This window comes from Arvicola amphibius, chromosome 6, assembly GCF_903992535.2.
Source record: "Arvicola amphibius chromosome 6, mArvAmp1.2, whole genome shotgun sequence".
Classification (NCBI taxonomy): domain Eukaryota; kingdom Metazoa; phylum Chordata; class Mammalia; order Rodentia; family Cricetidae; genus Arvicola; species Arvicola amphibius.
Genome location: NC_052052.2, coordinates 113550485 through 113572740, shown reverse-complemented (window position 1 = coordinate 113572740; position 22256 = coordinate 113550485). Strand labels below are relative to the sequence as shown.

Genomic DNA, 22256 nt, shown 5'->3' with positions numbered 1-22256 from the left:
ACACACACTGAGGGAGGTCATACTCGAGTCGCCTCTGTAAAATACATAAAAATAGAGAAATAGGCATTCCTCTATAACTAAAATAAAGCCTTTTTAAAAGGGGATTCACTTAAACAGGTGGTTCCCAGCCCATCATTCCAGTCAGATATGGCATCATTTCCTTCTGTCTAATTTTAATGGCATTTAATCTCATTCCACCATATGGGTAGGTCCTCGTGATTGAACTCGGACTGTAAGGTGGTGAGTGCCGTTACTCGCTGAGCAATCTTGCTGCCCAGTCATACCTTATTTTATTAGTTGAATGAATTCAAATATCTCATGATCTTTGAAGTGTGTGTGTGTGTGTGGGGGGGGGGGGGGGGAGGCAGAAACAAAAACAAGCAACAAAACACCCAAACACACAAAAAACCCAAAAAACAAAAAACAAAAAAACACTCAAACACTACTCTTGGAGATTGGGCTATCAGTGCCAGGGCTGTTAGCAGTTTGAAAGACCATTTTGTCTGGTGTACTTCAAAGGCCCACTCAATGCCATTCATTTCTAAGTTCTTAGAGGTCAGCTCTGTAAACAGATGGATAATTTGTTCAAGAACCCCAGATTTCTAGGGGAGTCTCCAATGATTTTTTTCAGGTACATATAGCCGTTGAGAATAGGGCCAAGCAATTTTGGCGAGTAGGGTTTCCCTTTTAAACTCCTTGCGGGCAAAGGTTATTACAGGACAATGTATGACATCCGTGTGTGCTTTTATCTCTGCGATCCCCCCCTCCTCGCCCCAAGACTTTTTAAAGCCACATAGCTTAAGGGATCTCCTCTGATTAGATCTAGAATTACTTACTAAAAAAGATACCCTGTTTCTCATAGCAATTTGTAATGTTGTAGCCAGATTGATAATGGGTGGTCTATTCTTTCTAAATGTTCCATTTGTGCATCTACGGGACGGGGAAGTTGGGAGTCTTGCAACTCTTTTTTGAGCACAGGATTGGAAGAAGAGGGAGACTGTCTTACCCACTCGGGTCAGTACACGGGCGAGTGCTTGTCCAACACGGAGCCATTAGGAACCAAAGCAAAGTGTGGAGCGGGTCCACCCCGCGAGCCGCATCGCAGCCCACCGGGTTTGGCAGGATCCTAACAATGCTACCCTCGTGTCTCGGTGCTCGGCTCCAGCGCGCCTGCACGTACGTAGCTTGCACGTGTGTGTTGATATGGAGTTCGTGTGTGGACCCCTCAGAATATGCTGAAACCGATTTCGCAGAGAGGCGCCGAAGACAGGTCGAGGGAAGGTAGGAGCGGGCGCGGCGGGCTCCCCCGGCCTCGGGGCGGGGAGGCAGCGCGGGCCGCGCAAGTCCCGCGCCCGCCGCTAGAGCCCCCCGTGCGCGGCTCGGCCCAGGCCCCGCTTGCCCGGCCCGGCCCCGCGCGGGGAAACACTCGAGCGCACACAATGAACTCCGAGGAGGCTGCGAGCCCGGTCGGCCGCCGCGCCCGCACCATGTGAAACACCGCTTAGAGGGGAACGTCAACTTTCCCCCTCCGGGCGTCCTCTGCAGCCCCGCAGGCCCCTCGCCGCCGTCGGGCTGAGGAGACGCGGTGAGTGAGTGAGCGAGCGAGCGAGCGAGCGAGTGCGCGCGGCGGTCCAGGCCTCCAGCCGGCGCGCGACGCCCCGGCCGCCTCGCCAGGCTTCGCCCCGGCGCGCGCTGAGGCATTTTCTGTGGTGAAAGCCGCCGCCAACATGGCGCCCCTCGAGCCCCGAGCCCTCCGCGCCGAGCCAGCGGGGGGAGCCGGGGAGGAGGGAGGAGATGGCGGGGAGGAGGAGGCGGCGGCCTGCGTCCCCCCCGCCCCCCGCGCCCGTCGCCGGCTGAGGCCCGAGAGGCGCCGGGCGGCGGGAAGGAGGCGGCTCCGGAGGGAGGGCCGGGCGCGGCGGCGGCGGCGGCGGCGGCGGCGGAGCGGAGCATAATGGTGGGGAAAGCTCGGCGGCGGCGGCGGGGCGGCTGGGCGGCGGGGCGGGCGGAGGCGTCGGTGGCGGTGGCGGTGGCGTGGCCTGCACCGTGGCGGCTGCCGGGGCCGCGGCCTCTGTGGCGGGCGGCGGCTGATAGTGGCCTCAGGGACTGCCCCAGGCCGGTGAGGCCTGCGGGCTGGGCGCTCCCCTCGGTCCGGCGCCTCTTGCCTCGGGCAGCCGTGAGGAGCCGGCTCGGAAGAAGGCCGCGGAGAACCACGCGCGGCCTGCTGGCGCCGCGAAGCCGCGGAGTCTTGTGAGCTCCTCCCGCCGGGTCCCCGCGCCTCCCGCCTGGCCAGGCCCGAGGGCCCTTTGCGGGGAACGTGTGGCGGGCGGAGGGGAGCGTTGGAAGCGGCGGTCCCCGAGACCAGTGTCCGTCGGTCTCCCGGGGGCTTCAGGCGAGCGCCTTGCGAGGCTTCAGCTGCCTCAACAGGTCCTCCCGGCCGTCCTGCGGGAGCAGCCGCCTTGTGCCCCTGCAGAGCTGGAGAGAGAAGCTGATGGGGACGCTGCCCGTGGGGCTGTGGCCCGAACTTTCACTTGGGCTGTCTCCCCTCATGCCTTTTTTTACCCCCTGGGCCAAACCGCGGGTGCTTTGCGGTGTGTCCGCGGGACTTTGTCGTTGGCGTCTGTGGTACTTAGTGTTGGCCGTGTGTCCGTGGTACTGACGGGTCGGTCGGTCGTGTGTGGTTTGTGAGTAGCACTCAGTGTCACAGGCAGTATGCACGCAGCACCCAAGTGTCCTCTAAATCTGTCTCAACACTGGACTGTGCCGCTGCACAGCTGCAATGTGTGTGCACTGTATCCCGGGAGGGCTAAGATGTGTACATAGTATCTAGCATTGTGTGCAGTAGCTTTGTATAGGGTGTCGAGTGTTACAGAGTATCCTTTGCGTGACCGGTGGCTTACACTGTGCACACACACGGTACCTGGTTTCCGGTAGAGTTGGGTTCTCACAGTAGCTAGTGGCATGTGTAGTATTTTACAGAGTACCCCTGTTAGTAGGAGTTATACACCGTACCCAGTGTCTTCTGTGGTGTGTATTCAATTGCTGGCTTCTTTTGGTGTGTACATAATGACTGGCATCGTGTCTGTTTCTGAGTCTGAACGAAGTGGCCAGGTGGTTCAGTCAGGGCGAAGACACCCCAAAAGCAGTAGACACTGTGAGGGGGGTTTTGTGAGTCTGGCTCACTCAGGTCCTCTCTCTGCTTCGCCGGGAGTGAAGTTTCTTCCAGCCAGTTGTGTCGTGTGCCGGCAAAAGCATTAAAAATAATCACTGGGAGAGGCAGAAAGGAAATGCTTTGTAAAAATAAAACGAGAAATGTAAAACTCTTTTGCTTGATTATTATGGGATACAAACTTCAAATGATTGGGGGGGGCGGTGTCATTGATTCCAGTTGGTAGGTAGAAGTTATTAGAGTGTGTCTGGTTGTTCTCTAAAAGTTTGAGTGATTTTTAGTAGGCAAGATGGTCTTTGTACTTTCTAACATCTCTAATGTGTTCAAGCAGAGCAGTGGTTCTCAGCCTTCCAAATGCTGCGACCCTTTAACACAGTAGTTCCTCATGTTGTGGGGACCCCCCAACCATAAAATTAGTTTGTTGCTACTTCCAAACTGTAATTTTGCTACTGCTGTGAACCATAATGTAACTGTCTGATATGCAGGATATATGATATGTGACCCCTTTGAAAGGTCGTCCGGCCCCCAAAGGGGTCGCGAACCCTGTTTGAGACCTGCTAGACTAGAAGCAATGTGAATTCATGTACAGGCATATTACTTTCCTGGTCTTTGTTTACACTGTAGTAAGTACTTTGGTTACTTTGTAGTCAGTATTTTGGCTAACCCTATGAGATGAAAAGAACAGAGACTCAAAGATCAGAAGACATGAAATATGATTATGATCAAATCAAAATGTTTCTTGTTGAACTCTGATTAAGAGAATTGCTGTGCTCTATACATGGTTGAGACTGTTCATGTGAAAACTGCATCATCTCATATTCCCCACAGTGGCCAGTTTTTTGCAGTTACCAATTGCAAGGCATTTAAACAAATAGACACATGAGTGCTTTCTTTATAAAGAATTAGTTTAAAATGTTAGCACCTGTGCTGAGTTCTCCTTAACTATTCCTCAGATAGTCTGAAGTCGGCGCTCTGGGTGGACATCTGTTTGCATGTCTGAATGACATTAGATTCATTTGGACCTTCCCTTTTTTGTCACCCTCTCTCCATTTCCCTTTAGAATGGTTCTGATAGCAAATAATAGAGGCCTTCACATCCCAGCCTGACTTGATTGAGATACTAATTGGAGTAAAGATTTTTCACATTGTGTAACAGAGCTATCACATGCTGTTAGGACATGGTTGCTTAAAACCCTAACCAGATGCTGGAGGATTTTTATTACCCTCTTTAGCCTTAAATTGATTGGCTTTTTTAAAAAATAAATTATTAAATCTAAGCAAAGAGAATGTGTCATGAAAAAGCCTATCAAATGAGTAGTGAGCCTTACTGTTTCACTGCTTACAGACCTTTAATTTGACATTAATTTTTCCTCAGGGTGATTAATTTTGTTGTTTTGATTTTTGTCGTGGCATAATGATTAAGACCACAGGCGCAGTGACTTGGCTTTGAATCTCACTTGGGTCATTTAGTAGTAACTTGACAAATTCCTTAACCTTTGACAGGTTAGGATAGAAAAAGAGGGACTAGCTGAGGCAGCCGCACAGTTCCTGTGGAGTATATAGGCCATTACTGAAGCTGTGCTGGGCTCACCATGGGAACTGGGAGGACAGATTTGCACAATGGAGCTCCTCCTTACAATGCATAGTTTCCGTTTTGATTTTGGATGTCTATAGAACCACAACCAATACTGAGCCCCCATCTCGGCTGTCTTGTGCTGCCAGTTGAAGTCTAACCTTGAGTTATCTAACATGGAAGAAAAGATGCTGTTTCCTGTTCCTTTAAAATGTATTTAATCAGTTTTGGTGATTTAGATGCAAGAAAGACTGCGGATTTAATTCCCACCTGTAGTTTGTAAAAGGTGCCTATATGCAGGTTACTTCCTAGAAGTGCTCATTTTGGCACAGGTCAAGTGTCATAGGCCTGGCTTAGAAAGCCTGTTAGCTCAGAGCATAGGTCAAGTGAAATCTGACACCTTACTATACTCTTGGTTTTGAACTTTTGTTTTCTGTGGTGGAAATTATGCGTAAAACTTTCTAGATTTATTGTTGTTGTATGTGCATTCATAGTGTGTGGGGGTGTGTATGTTGTGACGTCAGTGTGGAAGTCAGAAGGCAACTTAAAGGAATCCTGGGGAGCCAACTGGAATCAATAGGCTTTTATGGCAAGTGACTTTATAGACAGAGCCATCTTGCTGGCACACAATTTTCTTTTTTTTTTTTTTAGAATAGATAAAATAATTTTAGTTTATTTTTATACTCATTTTATTATTTTTGAGAAGTACATACATAAACACAGTATTTACTTCATTTCTTTTCTACCATCCTTTTGATCCATTCTCTCTCAACTTCATGACAATTTATCATTGTTACACACATACACACATACACACACACATACACACACATACACACACATACACACACATTTTATACATGCTTATTCAAAAATGCAACCTGCTAGGCTGATAAAATGTTGTTTGTATGTACATGCAATTAGAAGTGATCACTTTGGATTAAAAATCTTATAAGGGTCTCATCTATAAAAACAATGAATCTCATTTGAACAGTGATTTATTGCCTGTACTGCTTCACTCAGGAGTGGGACCCTGAAAGGTTTGTCCATATAACTTAGAAGGTCAATTGGAATTGCTATTGAGGCACACAATTTTCTAGTTGTAATTTTGATCTGTTGCTACTTTGCGTCTGTCAGTGTACTCTTGCTGTTGTTGTCCCCTCCCCCTTTTGGTTTTGCTTACAAATCATATAAAAGGAGGGATAATATGTGTATATATGTATATATTACTATAACTAGCTCCCTGAAGCAATTTTAACAATGGTGTTTTTTGTTTTTTTAATTCATTGCTTCCTAACCCCTGGCATTTATTTTCCCTGACAAATAACAAATAGCTGAAATATGCTGAGAGTGATTTTAACAATTGGCTCTAATATGGTACTTTCTGCACCTTCATTACCCTATCTGGAAAACTTCAGGTTGTGTGTTTTATATTGTGTAAGGGGTGAATCTGCAGAGAGCAACTGCTGCTATCCTTCCATTCCTTCTTTCTGGAAATGAATTCATTCCTCACCCAAAAGTTTCCTAATTGTTGTCCTAATAGTTGACCAGGGATGAAGGGCAACTGTTTTCATTTGCACATGGCTCCTATATAGTAATCACGAGTTGCTTGCAGTGCCGCCTGTTCTCATATTGTCCCAAGAAGTATATAGCTCGGTTGTCCTGTGGTAACTGAGGACTCTGAGGATCTGTGCCTTCCTATGGTTGTCTGTTGAAATGTTTGGGACCTGCAGTGTAACCACAGAAGTGAGTACAATGTCAGTAAAATGTTGTCTGCTGTCTGTGCCTCTATGCAGCCATTCACCTACACTGGCCCACTTTTTAAAAATTACATTTTGTGATCTTAAAATCATAGCAGCCTTTTAATTATGGGAAGTTCAGTTCCTTGTGGCAGTGTGCTCCCCATCCTTGTGTTCATATGCATGCCTGCACACTGGAACAGGGGAAGAGAGCAGTCCAGGTGTTTGGAGAAAGAACATCATCTGTGGAACATTAAAGTTCAGGAACTCCTGGGATGATGGGTGAGTGACAGGAATGGAAGCTGCAGGAAAGAGAACTTAAATATAAATTCCTCGCAGAGCAGTCTTTCTGAACAGTCTAACTGCTAACCATGTGCATGAGATGGGAGAAAAATGAGCCTGCTGTTATCAACTTTTTCCTACCTAGAAAATTCTAGTTAGTTTCTATTATGAAAATATTATATAAGAATCAGAATTAAAGTTACTTGTAAATACAGCGCAATAATCTGTGAAGTAAAACATATATTTGAACATTTGAAAATTCTTGCACAGTCTATTATGTATTTGAGGATATAAAATTAATCTAATTGTTAGAATTAGCTACTTAACAGCTGGACTATTAATAATAGTAGTCAGATACTTAATCTTTCATGTTTTGATGATGTCTTCTATTTGAGAACAGTTTCCTGATTTTTAACTCTAGTTCTTTAAAGTGAGTTAGCATTTGGGACAATGTTTCCACAGTGAAATGCTGGGTAAGACCTCGGGGTGTGTTTGATAAGAGGAATAGAAATCCCATATGGCCGGGCGGTGGTGGCGCACGCCTTTAATCCCAGCACTCGGGAGGCAGAGGCAGGCGGATCTCTGTGAGTTCGAGGCCAGCCTGGTCTACAAGAGCTAGGTCCAGGACAGGCTCTAAAAAAGCTGCAGAGAAACCCTGTCTCGAAAAACCAAAAAAAAAAAAAAAAAAAAAAAAAAAAAAAAAGAAATCCCATATGTTCAAGTGCTTAAGTGATTTCTTTACTATACCATTGTAAAGATATGGCACCATTGGTTATGTGGCAAGCTCTGTGAGGTTGGTGACCTTTGTTAACTCCATGAAGTATTTGTTTTAGGAATGGCTAAAATGTGTCTGACTCTTTCTAAAACTTAAGAAAAGCAAAGAAAAGTAGATAGTGATGAAGACAGTTAGGTCAGAGTTTTTAGACGTTTAAAAGTCAGACCAGTAAGCCAGACTTGGTGGCCCATATCTTTAACTCCAGCACTGGAGAGGCAGAGATTGGCAGAGCTCTGAGTTTCAGGCTAGCCTAGTCTATAGTGAGAGTTCCAGGACAGCCAGGGCTACAGAGAAATCATGTTTCAAAAAAACCAATAAATGAATGAATGAATGAATGCTAGACTAGTATCTGCTTACTCCTCAGATATGGAGAGGACTGGTTTATGAGCAGGCCACAGGTGAATTAGAAAATCTATGGTGCTGACAACTTGTCCAGTTTTTTTGTAAACTGAATATTTTAGAAGCAAATTAGTTTTGTTTTAATGTATACTTTTAGTCCATAGTTAAACATCACTTAAGATCACATTGAAATGTTTTGTTGTATTTTGTATAAAATATGTATAATTTTGATATATTTGCTAATACATTATTATTTATGGAAACGTTGCTATGTGTCAGACACTTGGTAGATTCTGAGGTGAATAAAATAAAAAGGTTCCTGTTTGGAGAAGTTTCCAAGCCAGTGAGATAAAATGTCAATGAGAAGTAAGGCTAGAGTGCTACAGTGTAGATGAGTTGAGAGAGACACATTGTATTTGAGTTGGGATTCCTGTGAGGTCTTAGCATTGTAGGTGACTAATCTGTCCAAGTTTGTAACCCCAAGATACGGTACACTAAGTTTGTGGTTTGTAAAAGCTACTTTCTTATGATTAGTAACATTACTCTGTTGAAAAGCAGAGCTGGAGTAAACACCAAGCGCATGTTTCCTAGATACTATCTGAGCAGGTAAACGAAGATAGACTCATTGAAAGTTTTTAGTGCTTTCCTCAACCACTTTGCCCTAATAAATAAATTTAAAATATAGCTTAAAAATGGAGGTTCTCTTCCCCTAGTTTTAACATTTATTACAGAACACGAAAGATCTATGCAGATTTTAAAAATGAGTGTCTCTTGAGAATCTGTAACATAATATTCTCATGACAGAGTTTGAAACATTTTAAAATCAGGAAGACCCTAATTGGGCTCTGTCATTTTACCTTGCACGTTAAGTTGTTTTAAAGTCTACTTTGTAAGAGTTTCTAGGAAGCTAGCTTTCCTTATAAATATGGCCTATGCAGCACAGCAGAGCTGGCCCTGTCATGGGAGATGTGGGTGACCCAGCCTCAATGTTGTGAGCAGGGGAGGCTGTCCCCATTACTCATCCGACTTATGGTGGCATGGGTGGAGGAGAGATGCCCTCTGCCCCCACTCCATCAACACCTGAGACAAGTGGAGGAGCTGGCCCTGCCGCTTATCAGTTTACTAGCTGCAGCTCTTGGCAGTTTTGGCTCCTGTACCTCACCTGGACAACACAGTGGAGCTGACCCTGATGGTGTAGGTGTGCCAACCCTGAGGGCGTGAAGACTGGAGAACTGGCCCCACCCCTCACTCATTGCTGCAAGGGGTGAGTCCCGTGCCCCCCTCCCCAGGCAGTACTAGAGAGAGCTCACCCTGGTTGTAAGGACTGGGGAGAACTGGTAGGTTGACGAACCCTACAGCTGCCCAGGTCCAGAACCAGGGTTATGACTTGACCCACCCCAACATACACACCATCTGTGATCTGCTGGAGCACATGAAGGGGCCTGACACGCAGACCCAAAGCTGCAGGATTTCCACAACACCATAGGATAGCCAAGAAGAGTACCAGTGAGGGCCTAGCATCTATAGTATAGCAGAAACCAGAGGCCTCAAATCAGACCAATAACTCTATGCAATGAACACTTTCAATTAAAGATATATGGACAAAAGGGTTTACTGCGTTACTTACTGTGCCACTCTGCAACTTCTATGAGAAGATTTTTTTTTTTTTTTTTTTTTTGGTTTTTCGAGACAGGGTTTCTCTGTGGCTTTGGAGCCTGTCCTGGAACTAGCTCTTGTAGACCAGGCTGGTCTCGAACTCACAGAGATCCGCCTGCCTCTGCCTCCCGAGTGCTGGGATTAAAGGCGTGCGCCACCACCACCCGGCCTATGAGAAGATTTTTTTAACTTTTTCCTTTGCTCTTAAATTTTGTTTTGTTTGGGGCAGAGGGCAGATTAAAAGGGATGGGGAAATGAATGGGATCAAGATGCATGATGTGAAAGACTCACAGAATAAATAAAAAGAAAGTTAAAATAGGGCCTATGGTAGCACCTTTTATGTTCCCGTTATTTTTAAGGTGTTGGTAAATGAACATTTCCTATGGTAGGCAAGTTACACACTCCCTGTATCCCTCATGGCAGTGTCTTGAGGGAAGTAGTACAGTTTCATGAGGGAGCAGGCTCTGAATGGTAGCTCCTATTGCCCAAGGTTATGGAGACGTGATCAAATTGGTTTGAATGCAAACTTAGGAGCATCAGACATTGAGTTGATTGTTCTCAGTTGCTCCAAGTTCCCTGAACCTTCTGAGTTTTTGTACTGATTCACCTGTCTCCCTGGGACACCTTTATAAATCTTCAAAAAAAGAGAGCAGACAGAAAAGTACATAGATAGGAATGTGAGACCATGCTCACTTGAAAAAGCAGAAGTTGGGAAGAAAAGAATATTAGAGAACTGATAATCAGAACATTTTTAAATAAAGTTCAGATTAGTTCCAGTTTCTTTGTTAATGACAGCTAGTAAGCTAAGAACAAGCATAGATAATTGGTTCATTTTCTTTCTGTTGCCATAGCAGCTCATATTATGGAGACACAACTGGGCTCAGGTTCAAGAGTAGTGAGTGGGGATACTTAAATCTTTATTTTAGTGTTTATAGTAGGAGAACCATGCTTGGAAATACTTGGCATGAACTCCAGTGCTAAAGCCTTGTTGCTGTCTTAGGAGGGGAAGGAAGCCTTTGTCTTGATTCTTAGCCATCTCTCAATTGGCTAAGTTAATTTGGACTGAAATCCCAAGTTCTGGTAAGCGTCTTTGCATGCTAAGCCTTGAGCTTTCTGCAGGGTGTGTTCTGCCGTCCACAGTGAAAGGGTGTGATTCCGTGAGGAGCACATGCTGTGTAGGAGGGGGAATGGCTCTGTAGCATCCAGAGTCACATTCTCCAGGCAGTCATCGCAGTGATGCTGCAGTGGATGGTAAATATGATTTTCTCATTTAGTAGCTATGCAGAAGTTTTCAGAGAGAAACAGTCCCTTAATGAAGGCTAATTATGGGGGATGCTTTTTCAACTTGAAAGCCATTGGGGTTGTTTTTTTAAGTTTTATTTTTGTCACTTCTGAATTTATATGCTTAGTATTTTTTTGTCTTCAAACTGCATCTGGAAAGCACTTTTTGAGAGAGCAAGTCCTTAATTTTTAATCGGAATATTATGTGGAGCCCTTTCCCAATTGAAGTAAAGTTTATCTATTTTAACTGCCTGAATTTTACAGTTTTAAAAAAGGGAAATTAACCTGTTGTGGGGTAGTTTATCATTGGAGATGTGTTTTAAGTTACAAAGGGAAAAAGCCTAAGGCAGCATTTCTATTGTGTTCATAAATTAGCATTTTTCTTATATGTACAGAAATATTAAATTAAATATCACTATCTAAATATTTTTATTTTAAAATTCCTACATACTTTACCACTCTGCATGCATATATATAATCTCCTACACAAAATCTTAAGACGTCACTTGGTTTTGATTGAGATTTCAGGTGAGAAACTCTCATTTGAATCATTCAAAATAGAAGATTTCTTAGAATTGTTTAAATAAAATTAGTTTTCTTATTCACATTAATTAAAGCTAACTAAATATCAGTTCAACTCAAAGTCAGATTTTCTCTTTCTTTGCTTGTATATTTTAAGTGCTAACGAGAATTATACTATGTAAACCTTGCTTACATGAAAACTAGGACCTCTCCTTTTTTTCTTAAATGTTTTAGTGTGATTTCAGATGACTGTGTTATAGGACTCACATTAGGAGCCAAGAATAGTTAAATTGTGGTCGAACATCTAAACTATTTATTATTACTGCTATTACAAAAATGTTGATTCAGCATTGTGTGTGTGCGTGCGTGTGTGTGCATGCATGTGTGTGTGTGCAAGTGCCGGAACCTTTGGAAGTCCTTTTGGGGATAACTTACAGAAAATGATGTGTACTGAGACCTTTAGTGCTACTTTTCAGACTTTTTTTTTTTTTTTTTTTTTTTTTTTGGTTTTTCGAGACAGGGTTTCCCTGTAGTTTCTAGAGCCTGTCCTGGAACTAGCTCTTGTAGACCAGGCTGGCCACGAACTCAGAGATCCGCCTGCCTCTGCCTCCCGAGTGCTGGGATTAAAGGCTTATGCCACCACCGCCCGGCCTTTTCAGACATTGTTAAAGGATCAGACCTGCTAGGGGTGCATGCATGAAGCCCCAGGCTCTATCTTTAGGACCAAAAATCAATGAATCAAGTGTCCATAGGAACACAGTCATCAAGTAGCCTCAGAAATGTATCACTTAGGAAAGCCTGAAGTGTTTCCATGTCTCAGAAATGTAAATATTGCTACTGCACGTGATCTGGGAGTCAGTACTCCCTGGTGGTCGTAGATACAGTATAGTCGTCAGTTACTGTGCATCATACCTGGGGATAAAGGAGTTTCAGAAAATGGGCTCCATGTAGCTTGGGTTCATGTAAAGCAGCAGTACTTGTTCCACAAGGACTCTCCAGGATTCTCCATTGCTCACATTAAGAGCATGGTTTCCCTAGGGCAGACATGCCAGCTGTCTTGGGTGTTCAGCTCTCAATAGTGTGGGCATCCGAGGAAGCATTCCAACTCTTATTCTTTTGGCCATCTCTCTCTTCAGCGCTAGCCTTTATTTATATATGCTTGAGGAATTCCTGTTACCCCTCTTCATTCCAGGTCCTTCCTTGCCACACGGATTATAGGAGTAGTTCCTTTGAGTGTCTGAAATGTCTGACTTTCTTTGCTCTGAAGAAGGTCCAGAGCTGTATGCCTTACTGTTGCAGCAGCCACAGTAGCCATTTCTGCAGGCTCTCCGCCACTGGACTGTCGTGTGTTTTGAGGCCACATAGGATCCCAGGAGCTAGGCAGTACTTGGGAACTGCACAGGCACACCTCCTCTTGAGCACAGTACTTGGGAACTGCACAGGCACACCTCCTCTTGAGCACAGTACTTGGGAACCGCACAGGCACATCATCTCTTGAGCACAGTACTTGGGAACTGCACAGGTGCATCATCTCCTCTTGAGCACACAGTACTTGGGAACTGCACAGGCACATCACCTCCTCTTGAGCACTAGTCCACACTCATCTTTCAGCGTTATGAAAGTCAAGGTGCATGACAGGTGGACTTCAGAGGAGGAGACAAGGCATCCAGGGCAACCTTTCCCCTTCAGACTGGATGCTGCGGCCTATCGCAGACCACTGTCTGCAGTGATCTTACACAAAGTTCTGTCTTGTCTTTCAGAGGGCACTATGTTGTATATTTGTGTATAAAAATATTCTTGCATTCTAGAAGTATTATATCTCTTTTTGTTGCTATTAGATGATGGAGGAGTGTCTATGTGTTAATTTCATTGGTTAATAAAGAAATTGCCTTGGCCCTTTAATGGGACAGAAAATTAGGTAGGCGGAGTAAAGAGAACAGAATGCTGGGTAGAAGGCAGTGAGGCAGACGCTTCAGGCATTCACCATAGTCAGTCGCCATGCTTCTCCTCTCCAAGACAGACGCAGGTTAAGATCTCTCCTGGTAAGCGACCACCTCATGGTGCTACACAGATTATTAAATATGGGTTAAAGCAAGATGTGAGAATTAGACAATAAGAGGCTGAAACTAATGGGCCAGGCAGTGTTTAAATGAATACAGTTTCTGTGTAATTATTTCGGGTAAAGCTAGCCAGGTGGTGGAACGCAGCCCACCGTTCCTTCTACAATTAGAATGAAAATATTCTTACAAAAGAGTATTTTTTTTTCTTTTTAAAAACTTGAAGAACAGAACATTTTAGATGGCAGTGCTGTCAGGGTTTGCATTTGCTTGTAGGTCCAGGTGCTTTTCTTGGATGGCACTCAGTGCTGTGGAGAGAAAGGGCCTGCAGCTGGGCTCCCAGGTGAGTTTACTTGCAAGAGCTTGCACTCTGAGAAGAAAGGCTACACTGAATATTGGCCACACCAATCTAATTTCTCTCACCGTGGTGAAGAGGAATCACAGAATGCTTTTGCCTCTCTGTCACTGCTCTATCAGATGGAAAGTGCTACAAGGCAGTAGATTGAGACTTCTCCACATTGGTTTTCCTTCCCTTGGAGATGATATTCCTATTAGGACATTTTAGGGTATTTATTCATAGTCCAACTTTGTAATTTAAGTTTCCATTTTCCCCTTAAACACCAACCAAGTCATTGTTTATTTGTTCAATAAAGTTTTTCTCCCTTGTGCAATTAGCCCTGCTATATTAAATAAAAACTTTAGTAATTGGATTTAAAGTTTGTGAGTGGTCTGGGAGAGCACTGGTCTTTCAGTTGCAAGGTACTAGGTTCAGTCCCCATTCTAGAAAGTAAAAAGTGCGTGCATGCATCAAGTTTGTGTGCATTTGATGTTTCTGTCAAGTTCCTCTTCCTCTTACTGCCATCAGCTCAGTGATTGGATTTCCTTGTTTTTCCTTTCCAGCGTTCTTACCTTCATATTATTCTTAATGTTCAAGGTTTCTCTGTTGCTGTTTAACTTCCTTAACTTGAGAACATTAACTTTTAAAATTTCTGAAACATACCCAGAATGCTGTTTGTAGACTAGGAGAGTTACATGAATGTAGATGTTGCCAAAAGAACCAGCTCTTCATTTTACAGTGTTTGTTATGTGTAGGCAAAACCCTGATTCTGTTGGTCTTTCCACAACCTGCTGGAAGCACTATGGAACGAATGGATACAGCTGTGGGATCGTGGACGCCTGCATGTGTGCCCACCTGGGCTCTCCCAGTTCTACCTTACTGCTCTGATTGAAATCATTCTAACACTTCCCCCGGTGTCTTAAACTTCGTATTCTCATACTCCCCGGCCCCCAGCATTTTTGGAGTCAACACTAGCTACCTTTTCAGGGGGCCAGAAACACTGCCATTGGGAAGTAACATGCTTCCTGTGATCTACAAACCTGCCCTCTTCTGTCAGACTCTCACCTGTGTTCTGTGTAGCATCCCCTCCAGAAACCGCTTGCCTGTTTTCTGAACATGTTGTCCACTTTCCATTTGCTTCTAAATAATACTAGAGCACTTCCCATTGTTACCAAATAAAGCAAAGCAAACAAGTAAAACCAAACAACAAAAATCTTTTCTGAATTCTATGTCCATTTCTATGGGTTTCTTTTCTCTCTCTGTAAATACTCATCTAAAGCATATCTCTGTTTTCTCTATGCCCATTCAGCAGCAGACCCTGCTCTAACCACTCTAATTCGTAGACTAGATAGATGATCTGGGAGTTAAGAAGCCCAGTGATCACTACTTTCTGTCAGCAGCATGGAGACTCCTGGCTTAACACCTCCCTGCAGCCCCCCTCCTGTCCCTTGTTCCCTTAGTGCCACACTTTTGTACTTTTCTTTATAACCTTTCAACTGCTCTCAGAACCCTCGTGCGGCCTGAAATTGCAAGTGACTGGCATCATGCTCGCACCGAATCTCTAATTTCCCCCTACTGTGTCCCTTCAGAGCTACATCCCTGGTTATGGTCAGGCAATCAACCACATGCCCTCAGCTTGGACAGACAGAGCCGTCGGCCCAGCTGGCACCGAACATTGCATTCTCACTGTCTCACAGCACTGGAAATCCAAAGGGAGGATGGGCTCTTAAGTAATGCATTCACAGCTCAAAGACCCTCTTCCTTTGCTTACTCCGCCACTCTCAGCATACGCTTAGTCGGAGGGCAGTCCCCTCAGTGGCCAGGTAACACAGCAGTTTGGGGCATCACATTCAGACCCAGCACCTATTTAGAGAGCAAAATAACCATTTTTAAGACATTTTAGAAGTTTTGATTTCAAAGTACCGCTAGAATACATCTCTCTCCTGACTGATAGGGCAGTTGCTGATTCTTTGCTTCTTTGCAGAAAGGGACAGTGGGATTCCCAGGATGGCTGCTCTAACCATGTGGGGCCAGGAGCTGCTGGCAGTTTAATCACGTTATCACAACCTCTGCAATGATTTCACTTTTCCTTTGCTTCTCACGTCCTTTATAGCAACTTACAAGCTTCAATAAACTGAACCTATGCACTCACATAGTTTTTCTATGGTGTGATCTCATTGGCTTACACTAAGCATCCTGGGAGTCTCTGAGTCAGTGTCCTTTCTTCAGGGAAGCCTGAATTGATCCAGAAGTGAGGTCATAGAACATGACCTCTTTCCAGCATAATTAGCCCCCAGAGTATCTGTACACAAAATAGCCAAAATTGTGATTTTGTATGAACAATAGTTATCAACTGGGTATTGTATTCCTGAGTATTTAAGAGACACGATGGTACAGGGCTATAAACTGCCTTTCACCAGACCAAGCAGGGTAAAGCTGATGTTGGATATGCTTACATAGCATTTGCTACTTCACTGGGTCACTGTTTTCAAAATGTCAATAAGAAAGCATGATTAATTGTCGTGTTATCTTACTATTTTGGTATTTGTTTATTAAATTCTGGGCCTGTCTCAATTTCTATTTTTGGTTGTGGGCCTAGCCTTTAATGGCTGAGCCATATCTCCAGTCCTTGTCTCATTTTATATGTGAACTAATTTTATGTTTTATCACACTTAAAATTCACATGGTGTCACTTGGGGGCAGAAGGACTGTGACAAATTTAATAAGATAGCATGTTTCTCAGACAACAGCATGTTCATTAGTTATCTTCCCCTGAAAAACTTCAAAAATAGTGAAGGAGAAAGTTTAGGAAATGTAGTCCTAAGTGCGAGAAATTTCCCAGGTTTACCCCAGGCTTTCTTTCAAGTGGTGTGTGAGCATGTGAGCTAGATCAGTGCTGTCCTGGCAAGATTTCATAGTTAGTCAGCCTGTGCCCCTTTTAAGACATAATTGTTTTAGAAAACAGTATGCCTTCATAAAACACAAAATTAGATATATTTAGTTGGAGACTGATTCTTTTTTCCTTTTCTAAACTTGCAAATTCACTCCCCCATACACACCAACCCCAGGATCCTCCCTAAATACAGATGTTAGCAGCCAACCATTGCAGATGAGTTAGAAATGCGAAATGGGACCCGACCTATGACCCTTTCAAGATGGTAGGCGTCTTAGGGTTTCTATTGCTGAGACACCATGCAGCAACTCTTATAAAAGGAAACATTTAATTGGAGCTGTGTTGCGCGGATTCTATTAAATCTTAATAATAAAAACCTAATATCTGGTTCCCAGATATTAGGGGGTGAAAACTGAAAGATCAGAGAAGCAAAACAGCCAGCCACAAGTTCTTACTGCTACAAAATCTTCAGACAGAATGGGGTATCCTGTCTCTACAAGTCCTCAGACAGAATTCCCTGCGCTCCTATCTCCTCCCTCTGCCCAGCCCTATCCCTTCCTGTCTCCACCTCTTCAGTGCTGGAATTTAAAGGCCTGTGACTCCCAAGTATTGGGATTAAAGGTGTGAGCCACCACCTCCTGACTCTGTTTCTCTTTAAGACTGGATTAGTCTAGTGTAGCCCAGGGTGGCCTTGAACTCACAGAGATTCATCTGCCTCTGCCTCTCAAGTGCTGGGATTAAGGTGTGTGCCACTAGTGCCTGGCCTCTATGACTAACTAGTGGATAGCGCCCCACTCTGATCTCCAGGCAAGCTTTATTTGTTAAAGCTCATGCAAAATATCACCATAGAGCTGGATTACAGTTTCAGAGGCTTAGTCTATTATTGTCAAGGCAGGAAACATAGTGGCATGCAGGCAGATTTGGTGCTGGAGAGGTAGCTGAGAGTTCTCCATCTTGATCCTTAGGAAACAGAAGGAGAGACACTGTGTCCCACACTGATCATATCTTGAGCATATAAGAGACCTCAAAGCCCACCCCAACAGTGACACACTTCTTCCAACAAGGCCACATCTACTCCAACAATTCTACTCTTCCTAATAGTGTCTTTCCGTATGAACCAAACATTCAAACACGTGTTTTTAGGGGCCATACATATTGAAACCACCATACTAGGAAATGCATTTTAGCCTAATCACAGCCCAGAGTGCTTTGAAACCCAAGTGCAGGACCCTGGTAGTTGGCAGTTAAGCCCTCATATTGTCAGTGTTTGCTGTTGCTATGTTCACTCCTTCCTGACATTTCAGATTGTGTGCAATAATTGTAAGATTTCAAATTATATTCCCAAAAATGCTATACATTTTGAGATGATTCAATAAGACAATACCCAAACTAAACTAAGATGGGAACTTGTGTTCTTCAGACCTGCTCAGGAGTTGACTCTCAGCTAAAAGCATGCTTTGTGACTTGGGTGACTTTGCAGTTGGTGCAGCAGTCAGGAGCCCTGGTGCTGTGCCCCTCAGCCCCGTATGTGTTATCTGGTCTAGAAAATACTGGTATCATGTCCTAGTACTTTGTCCCCTTACTTGTTCATATTCTCTACAATAAAATGAAACACTGTCAACCTTATAGTGTATCTGTTATAAAGAATGGTAGTCAAGAGTATAAATTATGGTAATTTTCATGTTGTTAAAATTGATAAAAAGTTTATTCTTTGGCTTAGTTTCATAAATTTCAAAAATTTATTAGATTTATTAAATAATTTAAAAATTAAATAAAAGTTAATTTATTAAAGGATGATTTTGAATAAAAGGTCAGTACAACTTTACAAAAATAAATCACCCAGACGTTTCTAGAGTTAGTGACCACTGTTTGCATCAGGAGTTGGCCCACTCCTCCCTGCTTCTCCCTCTGGTGCTTTCATCTTGGTGCTGATATGTGTCCCCGTGAGTCACAGCTCTGAAGCACCGGATTGTTGCTTCTTCAGCTTTGAAATGTAATGTTATGCAATCAGCAAATTATGAAAGACCCTTCTTGAAAAACTGTTTGAGAAACAAAACTTTCTGGTTAATTTGATATAGACTGGAGTAGTTGCCACATAACACGTGAATGATCAGTTAAATAGACTTGAAGAAAATGCCAGCATATTCTACTTCTTAGTTAAAGTTCCTGGGAGGCAGGGATTATTTCATCTCCACTGACTTGTTGGGGATCCTCTTGAGATTGTAAAATCAGAGTTGTTACAATAAAAGTAAAATGCCACAGGTCCCGAGTGACCCACAGGTCACAAGGCCAGCCGATCCCAGGCAGGTGAGAGACCCAGAGATGGATAGGAACGCCATGCAGAGTGAGGTTGAATATTTAGTGGGTTATGGAAGAAAAGGGGAGGAGGGGAGAAGAGCAGAGAGGCAGAGAGAGATAGAAATAGAGAGAGGGGGGTAAGGGGAGAATTGGAGAGAAGGAAGAGAGGCAGAAGCTGCCTCTGGGAGATAAATGGAAAGGAAGAAAATCAGGTAGGAAGCAGAAGAAAGATCTGCTTGCCTCAGCGGATTGGGGAGGAGAGGGTAGCACTTGTCTCTTAAAGGGACAGAACAGACCATTACAAGAGTGATTCATGCTTCAGGAATGGGGGACTGGCTACTCAGAGCTGGCTGTGTCTGGTTAGAAATATTTCAGAAAGTTTTCATTTCCTTCATCCACCTCTTTGATGTGGTTTCTGAATGTTGATACTGTTAAACTCTGGTTATTCATCATATTATTTTATTATTCATAACTGATCTCCACCATGCGTATGTTCTGTAAAGTTACCAGGCTCTTACCTGAATATAAACTGTAACGCTGGTCCACTTCTAAGAATTGTTTGACCTCAGACAATTCCCATCTTGAGACCCCAGGGTGGGCACAGGAAGCCCCTCTGAAATTCAGGCTTTGGCTGAAAACTCTAGTTTGGGACAGTTTTGGGTATTAACAGTATATATTTGTAAGCAGGTATGGATATTCCCAGTAGCATGGAGCCCAGAGTGTCCTGGAACTCATGTAGAACAAAGATCCCCTGCCTCTGCCTCACAAATGCTAGGATTAGAGGCGAGTGCTGCCACCACCTGGCTGAATTGTTTAATTTTTAAATAATTTATTTGGAAAGTTTAATTTTTAGAACATCATACTTTTAAATTGGGTTAAATCAAGTATTACACACTTTAGTCTCTATTTACACAAGTCCTGTTCCTGTAACTTGCTAACAGTCAGTTTTATTGCTCTGTTTTATGATTAAGTTTTAGCATGTATGCACTACATGCTTTAGTTTAATTTCTGTTTTTTATCAGTTTTTTTTAGATTAGCAAATAAAACGATAGGTGTCATGGCCTCTTCTTACAGGTGTGCCGTACTTTGTCCTCATTCGTCCCTGTCTCACTGCTCCTTATGACTGTGTGGCACCTTCAGCTGGCCTCTCTGCTGTCTCACCACATGTATTCTGTTGCCCTCTCTTATTTCCCACATACCTTTTGAGCTTTGTCACCTGCACACACAAGTATTTGAATACCTATACCACATGGAACTTTAGGACCAGGTTCTGCATATAAGATACAAGGTGTTCGTCATCTTGAGCCTGGCTTCCTTTGCTGAACATAATGATTTTTAGCTTAATTTCTAATGATAAGTATTGCTGTTGCTTTAACTTAAAAGCCCCTAGTAAGCAAAACAAAACAAAAAAACCTACCTGCCTATTTTCAGATAAGAAACTGTCAATTTGGAAGCAGACTAGTAGATCCTATGTACCTGAGAGGCAGCATGCATTTCTGGTGGTTTAGGTTGAGTTCTCATAAAGCTCAAGATTTTGATTCTGTGCAAAAGATAATTTAAGAGCTAAATTAGAGTTCAGGCAGGAATTGTGTTCTGTTAGTGATTTGGGTGATGATGGGGTGATTTTCTTACACGTCTTTCAGAGCTTACTGTGTCATTCTGATTTCTTGATATTGGTGGCAGCGCCGAGAGTTTGCTGTTAAATTTATTTTTAAATTGAAAATTAGAATTTACACTATTGTTTCTGTTATTAAGGTTAAGTTACTATGAACATTTGCTATGTAGGTCTTGGAATTTGAAGAAAGCAATGAGATATAAAATGCATTACAAAGGGTTGGAGAGATGGCTCTTTCTGAGACTACATTTCCAGAGGACTAAGATGGGTCCTGAGCACACGTGACTAGTGGCTTACAACTGCCTGTGCCTCTCTATCTTCAGCTCCAGGACATCCCACCCATGTCCTATTCTGGCCTCTGGGAATACCTGTATTCATGTGCATATTCTCCTCTACACTGAAACAAAAAATTAAAAATAATAGAAATAAAATTTAAAAATATAAGAAAACATGTATAGCAAAAAATGTTATTACATCGCAAAAGAGTCATATTATTCTCTCCACCTTTGTATATTTAGAAATTATAGTAGTGTGTGTGTGTGTGTGTGTGTGTCTGCCTGTGTACATGCACATATTGATGTGTGGACATTCTTTTTGTTTTGTTTTGTTTTAAGTTTTGAGACAGGTTTATCTGTGTAGCCCTGACAGTCCAGGAACTCACTTTGTAGACTAGGTGGCCTCAAATTTGTGGAAATCTGCTTGCCTTTTGGCTAGCTTGCCCTAGGGACCCACCTGTCTTCACCTCCCCAGTGTTGGGATTACAAGTGTGTATCACTGTGCCCAGACTTTTATGTGGGTTTTGAGACTCAGATTCAGGTCTTCAAGCTTGTGTGGCAAGCTCTTTAACAATTAATTGAGCTATCTCCCAACCCCATTACTGTAGTTTAATTTTTAAAGTGAATAATAACCAAAGTAGACAGCAGAGTGTGTGTGTGTGTGTGTGTGTGTGTGTGTGTGTGTGTGTATAGGGTCTCACTGTAGCTCTGGCTGTTCTGACTCACTGTGTCGACGAGGCTGGTCTCAAACTCAGGTCCACCTGCATCTGCTTGTCAGGTGCTGGAGTTAAAGGCGTGCAGCGCCAAGCCCAGCTAATAGCTAGTTTCTTTTAAAGGTAAATACAAAGTGTCAGAGAAAGGAAGGAGAGACACACCTAACACTCAGCAATCATCTTTTGAAAGTACTTTGTTACGTTGATAATTTTAACAATTGCTTTGATCAAGTGAGATAGCAAAGATTGCATTTTGATGCAACCTCTCATTGTAGCAATTAAAAATAGCTGGTTTTATTCCATTATTGGCTGCCCCAAACTGCATTTAACCAGTGCTGTATGAGTCGCAGTGTAGACGTTTTTACCTGTAAGAATGTTGGAGCAGAGTAGGTGCATGTGAATTTTTGCTGGTTTATTGCCACAGCCCCTCCACTCACGTTGTGGTTTTTGTTTTCCCATCCTTAATGTAGAGAAAGCTTGTTTATCTACAGTCCTGACAAGAATACATTGCCAGATACCAGCTTCACTAGCCTCATACTTGGAGATGATACATTAAGTACATTTTAAAATTTCATTTCTCTAATTGTTAGAGAAATTATCTTTTCATAAGTTTATAACCCATTTTCAGGCTTTTTCTGTTTCATGCCTTTCCTTATGTTTGGTTCCTTCTCCTCCTCTTCTACTTGTTCTACTTCCTCCTCTTCTTTTTTTGGCTTTAAGAAAAATGTAGTTTCAT

The 22256-nt window shown here is 43.3% G+C and overlaps 1 protein-coding gene across 3 annotated transcripts in view; it reads left to right on the top strand.

The window, feature by feature from the left end:
* Nucleotides 1-1153: 1153 nt before the first annotated feature.
* Nucleotides 1154-22256, top strand: part of Zmynd11 (zinc finger MYND-type containing 11) — an 88381-nt gene continuing 67278 nt past the window's right edge. The window contains exon 1 of one of the 3 annotated variants that reach the window (XM_038332280.1): nt 1154-1176. The gene's annotated coding sequence lies outside the window, so the exon portion shown is untranslated. Of the gene's footprint in view, nt 1177-1391; nt 1586-8902; nt 9138-22256 lie in introns of those variants that run through there. The other 2 variants (XM_038332279.1, XM_038332281.1) reach the window with 2 other exon arrangements.